Below are 9,525 nucleotides of genomic sequence, written 5' to 3' on the forward strand. Positions count from 1 at the left end.
CTTGGGCTTCCTCTTCCTCTTTATCATCTTCTTCTTCTTCTTCTTCTTCCTCATCAACACCCTCTCTGAACTTAGCTTTCAACTTCTTCACCAGCTTGTCCTTCTTCTTGATAACTAAAGCAGTCTTCAGTTCCATGGTGATCTTGGACTTTTCCATTTCATAAATTCCATATTTTTTTTCACTTTTGTCTACCTCTTCTGCAAGTACAGCTATCATGGCTATAGAGGCTTCATCCACATTTATTTCAAAACCTAAGGGTCTCAACCATCTCACCCTTGGTGTAGCATCTTGTAAAAATGTATAATCGACATCCAAAAGAAAACAAAAGTCATTGTAGTGATTCTCAACTAAGGATACTGGTATTCTTAGTCTCTTTTTCATTGATTTCTTAAAATCTTCAAAGTAGCTTGTCATTAGGGATTCAAAATTCTCTCCTAAATTCTCAATAAACTCACCAATCTATATAGCTACTGACCTATTTTTTTTCCATCCTATAGTACCAAACAAGGGGAATGTGTTTTGCACATAAAAGAATATACAAATCAATATAGAGCCAAATTTGCATTGTGCACTCTTAGTTTTCCTGATTGCTCCAAGGTTTTCCATCAATTGTTGCAAATGTAGCTATGCTAGATAATATGTATAATCTTTCTTAACAATCTCATATCCCACATCCACAACTATACATGGCACACTATTCAATCTACTGGATTGTTAAAACTTGTGTGATATAACTCTTAAAGTGGAGTTTATTAGAGGATCAATGATTGTGTCTATTTTCATGCCTCTCTTGTTTCAAACAACTCCAGTATTCTTTTTAATCACTTCCTTTGAATCACTCAATGTATTGGCCAATTTAGGGTTGGGTAGCCAGTAACCTTATGGATTATTCTCTTAATAATCTTGATAGATATATTCTCCAACCATAAGGAACTATCATGGATTTGGCTAAGCACAATTTTTACCCATTCCATGTTAAATACATTTGGAAAATGTAGGGCTTGTGTTAACCCTTTTCTCTCAACAATTTTGAATTCTTCTTTCAAAAAACCATTGTCACAAATTTTTTTGTATGCTTCCCTAATTTTCATATCCACAATGCTTCCTATCTTATAGTTGTAGCATTTTCTTACATCTTGCACCACTATTACATTTGGCAGAATCGTTGATAATGCACCAGAAGGGTCTTGCTTATGAGAAATATTAGGAATGGCTTTGAAAATGGGTTGCTTGACTTCATTACTTACTAACTAAAAATTCAACACTTCCTTCCCTTCTACTTTCTTTGAACTCGATGCCATAATGTGAAACTAGGGTTTATGAGAATCAAAACTGCATAGCTCAGCTCTTGATAAATACCTTAGAAAATCTAATAAACTGGTGTGAGATCACTGCTAGAATCTCTCTGCAACTAATTTGAATGGATTTCTAGATCACCTTCTACTCTGCTCACTCTTTCTCAAATTTTAAATGATGAAGAATGAACTAAAATTGATCAAATACCCTTTGAAAACCCTACAGTTAATGCTAAGTGCTTACACAACTATAAGCTTGGCATCAACCAATTTTTAGGTTCACTCAAAATCCATTGATATTTCCATTACTTGACAACCACTACAAGCTTAGAATTGACTAACATTCCACTTGGCACATATTGGAAAATTTTCATTCTCAGCAACAACATGAAAAACTCAAAGATTTGTCTTGAATTCCTAACAACATCTTGTATCTTTGCTTATGCTAACATAGTCCTTTTAGTACTAGAACCTTTTCAAATCAATGTATGATCTAAATTTTAGATATCAATCCCACATACCTTTTGATTGCCTAATTTGATAAAGGTGTGATCACCTGACCCATTGGGTGAAGTGATCCCTTCTCCATTTGATGTGTTGCAATCATCTTTCTTTTTCCATGTCTTATTCATCTCTTTTCTGATGTGTTCAACATTCACCTTGCCTTTTCCTTTATCAAATTTACAACTTGTGCCTTCAACTTTGTTGGAAAATACCTACTGATATGACTAGTTTTCAAACAGCTAAAACATGTGGTTTGACTTAACCACCTTTGGTAGTTACCTCTGAAATGTATCCTAATGCAATTTTTAGGAACATGTCCATATTCTTGATAGTAATGATAGCTATATTTTGTATTATAATCCTAGTTATAAGAGTTGCCATTATTTCTTACCTTTTTTTGCCTGCTTGATGACCACATGGATTTGGATCTGCATTCAAAACCTTTGTCTCCATACTCCTGACAGTTATAGCAATAGCCTTCAAATCTTTGTATGTGTATGGTCTTGGTTTTGCGTTCATGTGCTTGATGACCTTTCTTGTTGCACTTATGAAAATGAATCATGTTCTCGAGCTTAACATTATAATTTGCAGTATTGCTCCTACACACATTAGCAATATGTTCTTTCTTACCACAATTATGACAAGTAGGTTTGTAGTTCTTACCTCTGTTGTTCCTTTCTTCTACACTTTTGGATGACTTTCCTTCTTTAGTGCTTGTATATCCCAGTCTAGATGTGTCATTATTGAATCTAGGGGATCTCAATAATTGTTCAAAGTATTTGATGCCTTCATTTGGTTTGTTGAAACTTTCAACAAATTCCATTTCTCTCTTTCGGTCACTTTGTAGTTGTTAATTCTATAACTTCAATGTAGTTATCTCAATGTCCTTGACATTTAACTCATAGTTTGCATTCATCATTTGGCTTAGAGTATTCAATTACAAATTGGAGATCTTGGTTAGCTCTATTGACTTCTCTTCCAATCTGTTGTTCAAGATTCTTTTGTCTTCTTCAATCATGGTTTTGTCTCCCATATCTTTCTTCTTTTGTTCAGTTACCTCACATAGTAGTATGGCTTGTGATTCTTGCTCTAACTTGAGATTTCTAATTTCCTTAGCTTGTACTCTATTCTTTTCCATCAAATCTACAATTTTTGAATCAAACTCATTGGATTCACCATTGACAAATAACTTGGTAGTGTCAATATCTTTGTATTGTGTGTCATTTTCTACAATAGCAAATTCTTTCCTTCTCTTCAAGGACTTCTTTAATTCTTCTTTTGCTTCATCCAATTGATGTAGAATGAGTTATATCTCAATTCCTTGATTCTCAATAATCTTTTCCAATTTATAGACTTCCATTTCAAGATCTTTCCTCAAAATTGCAAAGCTTCTCCTTCAGAGAACTAGTTCTAATACCAATTGTTGGAATTACAATAGAAATGGTGAACTTGCGGGGGGGGACCATGCATCCACCTCATACATTTAATAGATAAACTAAAATAACATATAAAGCATATACATCTAAATCATGTAAACATGCAAGCATTCACACACATAACACTAGACATGATTACCCAGAAACCCTCCAAGTGAGAAGGTAAAACTGGGGTGGGGATGACACCCACAAATTTTTGCTACTATGGAAATAAAGTGTATCAATGAAGGTTACAATATTTTGATTATGAAACATGATCTACCCTATGAAAGATCTACTCTATTAAAGGCTTACAAAGACTATTAGGTCTCACCTTGTTAGAGGATTTCAACACCCTTTTAGAAGTATGTCTAGTTAAAGGACTTTAACTTACAATTAAGTAAGCACCCTATTAAAGGATTACATACAACCTGTTAGGACTACTTTGTAAAGAGATTTGAGTAAAATCACTTGTTAGAATGTCTCAGCATAGATCATGCAGTTGGCACTTGCTTGCCTGATAACAAATGACCTCTGAATAATGTTTTCTTGATCCTTCTTGATCAGATGTCTCTTTGTTGTATCCTTTTCTCTATCCTCTATTCTATTCTAAATTATTATGCAATGTAGTTTCACTTCATAATTTTTAAGCTTCCATGAATGCTTTGTTTGCACATGCAAACTATCCTTTTCACTCCTTCAATTCCTTACACAAACTTTTTGAAAGTTTAGAGTTTCGTCCTCCTTAAGAAGACTAGGTGACCTAGGGTTAGGTATGAATCTATGACTAAGATTCATCCATTTTCCTCTTAAACCTTCCCATTTTTTGATTGGTTTCATGTAATTGCATAGGGAATCTAACTAGAGATTCGTCCTTATCTCCAAAATATCAAAATCTAATCTTAAGTTGGCTCAAAAATGGTTTACATAGTTGCTTGTGCCATTACAAACAAATATGTCAAAACTATTTCACTCACCATCTAACGTCTCTAATTCTTGGCATACATTGATCTTTATACTGTGACTCGACACCTATATTTCTCAACATCCATTATTTACTCAGCTCTTGTGCCACTCAACATAGCCTGTCTACTCAGCACTTGAGTGACTTGGGACATGAGTGGCTCGGCACTCACTATGACTTGGCATGGTCTAATATTTACATATTGTGCTCGACATGTACTACTAATTCGGCATGAACTAAGTAAGTAACTTAAGTGTGTTAACACTCACTTGTCAAAACCAATCTAAGATCAACAAGAATTAAACCTTGGTGTATGATGTTTAGGTCATCCCTAATTTCACCTTTCTTCCTTTTTATTTGTTGAAAATAATTGTTCAATTATATATTATCTTTATTATTACACAAAATTTCAAGTCCTTGTCAGTCAGTGTTTGTTGAGCTCACTTGGGGATGAAGACAGTTTCTAGTATCTACTAAGTTCACTCGGACACCAAAGGAAGCTCGCAAGAAGATGGTATCTACCGAGTTCACTCACGTACCAAAGAGAAGTTGGTATGGAACCAATATTAACTGAGCACACTCGGTTACCAAAGGGAATTTAGTTCAATATGCAGTGTTAACTGAGCTCACTCGATTACCAAAGTAAGCTTGAACAAAGTCTTTTCTAAGTTTGTGTTGACCGAGCTAGGTTGGCTAATGAAGGATTTTCTTGAGTCAGCATATTTAGTTTGATTAATTTATTTATCAAGTCTAGTAGAAATAAGGGTTGATCATTAAATATTTGAAAGTCTATTCAAGTTAACTTGACAAAGTAAATCATATAAGTATAAGGTCAAGTTGAGGATCGAAGTGAGAATATGTGAAATAGAAGAAGATGAACCAAGGAAGTGAATTGGAAGGATAGTAGAGTATCCTGAGTTGACCAAGCTACAAATTTTTATCTGATCAAGGAGGATCAAGTATTCAAGCTAGAAAAGAGATATGAATTAGCAAGTTAGTTGGATGAGCAATCAGATCAAGTCATTGTTACTCTTTAATAATTATAGCTAGTAAACCAATTCTCTTAATAGAGTTAGCTTAATAGTTGTTTGCAAAATCCTCTAACAAGGTGGAATTTATAGATTGAAGTGTCTAAAGACCTCTAACAAGGCCACTCCTAATAGGGTGATCTAAATCCTTTAACAAACACACCTAACAATATATTTTGTAACCTTTAACAGAGTTGGCTCCTAACATGGCTCACTTCAGAAGAGTAACAAATAGTAACTAGTTGTAATTGGTAGTTTTCCCAAATTGAGTTTCCACATTAAATCTTAGTGTCTATTGTGTTCATATTATTTTCTTTACATTTCTGAAACTAATTTAATTATGGTTAATAACACGAACATCTTAAGAAGTAAATATTTTAGTGTTTGTTGAATGACAATGATTCTTAGTGTTAACCGAGTGATTATAGTGTTGTATGCCTGAAAACCTAACCTATTGAGAGAACATGTAAACAAGAAAATGTTAGTTGTGCATGTGCATATCAAAGATTCAAAACAAATCAAAATACAACTGATATTATGCTTGAGTTTTACAACTTAATACAACTGAGAAGAAAGAGTCCCCATGCAACCTCAAAGCAACTCAACAAGGGTGCTCATAAGAGGCTTTGTTGGTGTTCTTTAGATTGGAAGGATGTGAGAGTGCTCTCCCCAAACAAAACTATGAATCCCAATGATTAATAAATGATATGCAATGATATGAGGCTATGCTAAGATGAATGGAGAATACTTCAAGCAATGGCTAAGGAAGCAACTGTGCTTGAAAGAAATCAAAGGATATGGATGTGGATGCAAGAAATCAAACTAAGTTAATAATTAAAATGAAATGAGATCTAGAGACTACTAAGGGGTTAGTAACAATGCATAAAAATCACAAAAAATCTCTAAGTCTAAACTAGCATGATAACCATGCAAATGAGAAAGATGTAAATACTTGAGACAAGGGCTCTATTTATAGGTTTGAGAGAGGCCATGGGGAGGTGGCATCTATGTGGCATTCACATAGGTGCCATAAGGGACACACATGGACTAAGGGGACAAGCAATGCAAAGGTCAACATAAGCATTTTGGATGAAAGTGATGGCTCAAGGTTTGATCACACATGTGTGGGAAACCTTGGAGAAAGGAAAGGGGGACAAGTGTATAAAAGTGTAAGACATTGTTGAAAATGGAAGCTTTATTAGATCTTGAGTTGCTCACACATGTGTGAGCAAATACTTAGGGACTAAAAATTGTTTAGAAAGGTGTTTAGGATAATTAAATGGGTGTGCCAAAATGTATGCGTGAAAACCTAACTTGTCAGGAGTACACGTAAACAAGCAATTGTTAGTTGTACATGTGCATATTAAATATTCAAAATAAATCAAAATACAACTAATTTTATGCTTGAGTTTTACAACTTAATACAATGAGAAGAAAGAGTCCCCACGCAACCTCAGAGTAGCTCAACAAGGGTGCCCATAAGAGGCCTTGTTGATGTGCTTTAGATTGGAAGGATGTGACTGTGCTCTCCCTAAACACAACTATAAATCCCAATGAATAAGAAATGATATGAAATGATATGAGGCTATGCTAAGATGAATGGAGAATACTTCAAGTAATGGCCATGGAAGTAACGCTTGAAAGCACTCAAAGGATATGGATGTGGGTGCAAGAAATAAAACTAAGTTAATAATGCAAATGAAATGAAATCTAGCAACTACCAAGGGGCTAGTAACAATGCATAAAAATCACTAAAATTCACTAAAAATCTCTTAGTCTAAATTAGCATGATAAGAATGCAAATAAGGGAGATGAAAAATGCTTGAGACAAGGGCTCTATTTATAAGTTTGAGAGAGGCCTTAGGGAGGTGGAATCTATGTGGCATCCACATAGGTGCCACAAGGGAGACACATGGACTAAGGGGACAAGCCATGCAAAGGTCAACATAAGCCTTTTGGATGAAAGTGATGGCTCAAGGTTTGCTCACACATGTGTGAGAAACCTTGGAGAAAGGAAGGGGGGAAAGTGTGTAAGAGTATAAGACACTTTTGAAAAATAGAAGCTTTATTGGATCTTGAGTTGCTCACACATGTGTGAGCAAACACTTAGGGACTAAAAGGTGTTTAGAAAGGTGTTTAGGATAATTAAGTGGGATTAACTAGTGGGTAGGCTTGGAAGGATGATGGGTGTAGACTAGGTTTTAGGTGGGTTTAAGATTAAATTAAATAGGATTTAGCTTAATCATATGATTAAAGAATTTAATAAAGTGGAGGGAATTAAACAAATTGAGATTTATTTAAAAGGGGATTTACAAAACATTGTGCATCAAATAAATTTAATACATTAGAGAGGATACATTCAAATTAAATTTAAATACATTAGAGTAGTGAACCTATTTAATTAAATAAATTTAATTAGATAAGTAGAGGAACATGACAAATATAACTAATTAATAAATAATCAATTATAATGTTAAGGAAACTATTAAATCAATTAATATAGTGTTTAGGACAATTTTAAGTGTCTACATTTTGCCCCTCTTTGATGTGGTGTTGGGATGACATTGCATCAAAGAAAAGAAAATATAGGTTTCCCCAGAGAGGAGAGGAGTGGAAAGAGTCATTCCGAGTTACAACATTATTTCAGTTTCAACAAAGTATGGTTTTGATTTGTATTGACATCTAAGGGATCTAGGAAATATTTTTGTGGTAACTGATTCACCCCCTCCCCATCTTAGTTACTCCTCTTATATTTCCAACAATTGGTATCAAGATGTCTTATAGAAGGGAAATTCTTAAGTTGAACATAGATAACTTCAAGGCATGGTAGGAACTCATGAGACTACATTTGGCAACCATTGGAGACTCAAGCCTAAAGTACTTAGACACCAAGTATGTGGCACCTACTAGAACTATGACTGTAGAAGAAATTACGAAAACGAAGAATCATAACATTATGATGATTGATATTGCCTCAACTCTCAACTATGTTGAATTTGGTGAAGTCAAAGACCGTGCTACTACTTATGATATGTGGATCAAGCTAAAAGCCATCTATGGAGGAGATAACAATGTGGGGAGAGCTAAGGCAGAAAGCTTCAGATGTCACTTTGATCAAATGAAGATGAGAGAGGATGAAAACATTGCAAAATACAATGAAAGAATCAAAGCCAGTGTGTGTGCAATCAGAGCCTCAAGAGGAAAGATAGAAGATGAGACAGTGGTAAGAAAGGTACTCAAAACACTTCTTATTTATTCAATTAGAGTTTCAGCAATCCAAGATATGAGATGCAATCCCAAGAATGATATAACTTTGGATGCTCTAGTGGGAAGGTTGGCAGCATTTGAGTTAGATAACTATGATAACTATGTTTTTAATTCTAGCAACATTGAGTTTGCATTTCAAGCTAAGCTATCACTGAAGAAGAAAGCTGCAAAATCTAAAAGTAGAAGATTTGATAGTGAAGATGAAGATGGTTCTGATGATGATCTTGAAGTCATTGAACCATTACTTGCAAGAAGATTTCCAAAAGGCAAAGGAAAGTACAAAGGCAAAATTCCTTTGATCTTCTTTTCTTGTGAAGAAGTTGGTCACATTGTTGCAAGGTGTCCAAACAAAGAAATCAAAGAAGAAAAGAAGCATGATGAGTACAAAAGCAAGAAAGATTTCAAGAGCTACAAGGATGACAAGGAAAAAGTTAAGAAATCTTGTTATATTTCTAAAGATTTTAATAGTAGTGAAGAATATGAAATAGTTTATATTGCTATTAAGGATGAATCAAACGATGTGAATGATAAGATGGCCCTTATCTCACATGTTAGTAAGAATGATACATGAATCATAGATAGTGGTTTTTCTCATCATATGACTAGTGATAAATCTAAATTTGAGAACTTGGTAAACTATGATGGTGGAAGTGTTAGATTTGGTAATGATGAACCATGTTATGTTAAGGGAAAAGGTTTTATTGCACTAACCAATGATCTTAAATGTGACAATGCTTATTGGGATGAAGAACTAAAACATAATCTACTTATTGTGGCTCAATTGAACAACATTGGATTCAAGGTAGAATTCATGAATGGAAAGGCCAAACTACTGGATGGGAAATGAAATCTGGTTGGAACTGGCAATCAAACAAAAGGTAACCTATTCTACCTAGATCTAGCTGAAAGTTCATGTTTCCTAGATTAAGTAGAAGAAAGTTGGTTATGGAATAAAAGGTTGTGTCATGTGAACTTTGATAACCTAGTTAACATAAGCAAAAATAGAAGAGCAGTATTCCAAGCCTCAAGAGACCTAACATGGGCATGTGCA

The sequence above is a fragment of the Cupressus sempervirens genome, chromosome 8 (assembly GCF_028749045.1).
Source record: "Cupressus sempervirens isolate cs-2001-9-10 chromosome 8, ASM2874904v1, whole genome shotgun sequence".
Classification (NCBI taxonomy): Eukaryota; Viridiplantae; Streptophyta; class Pinopsida; order Cupressales; family Cupressaceae; genus Cupressus; species Cupressus sempervirens.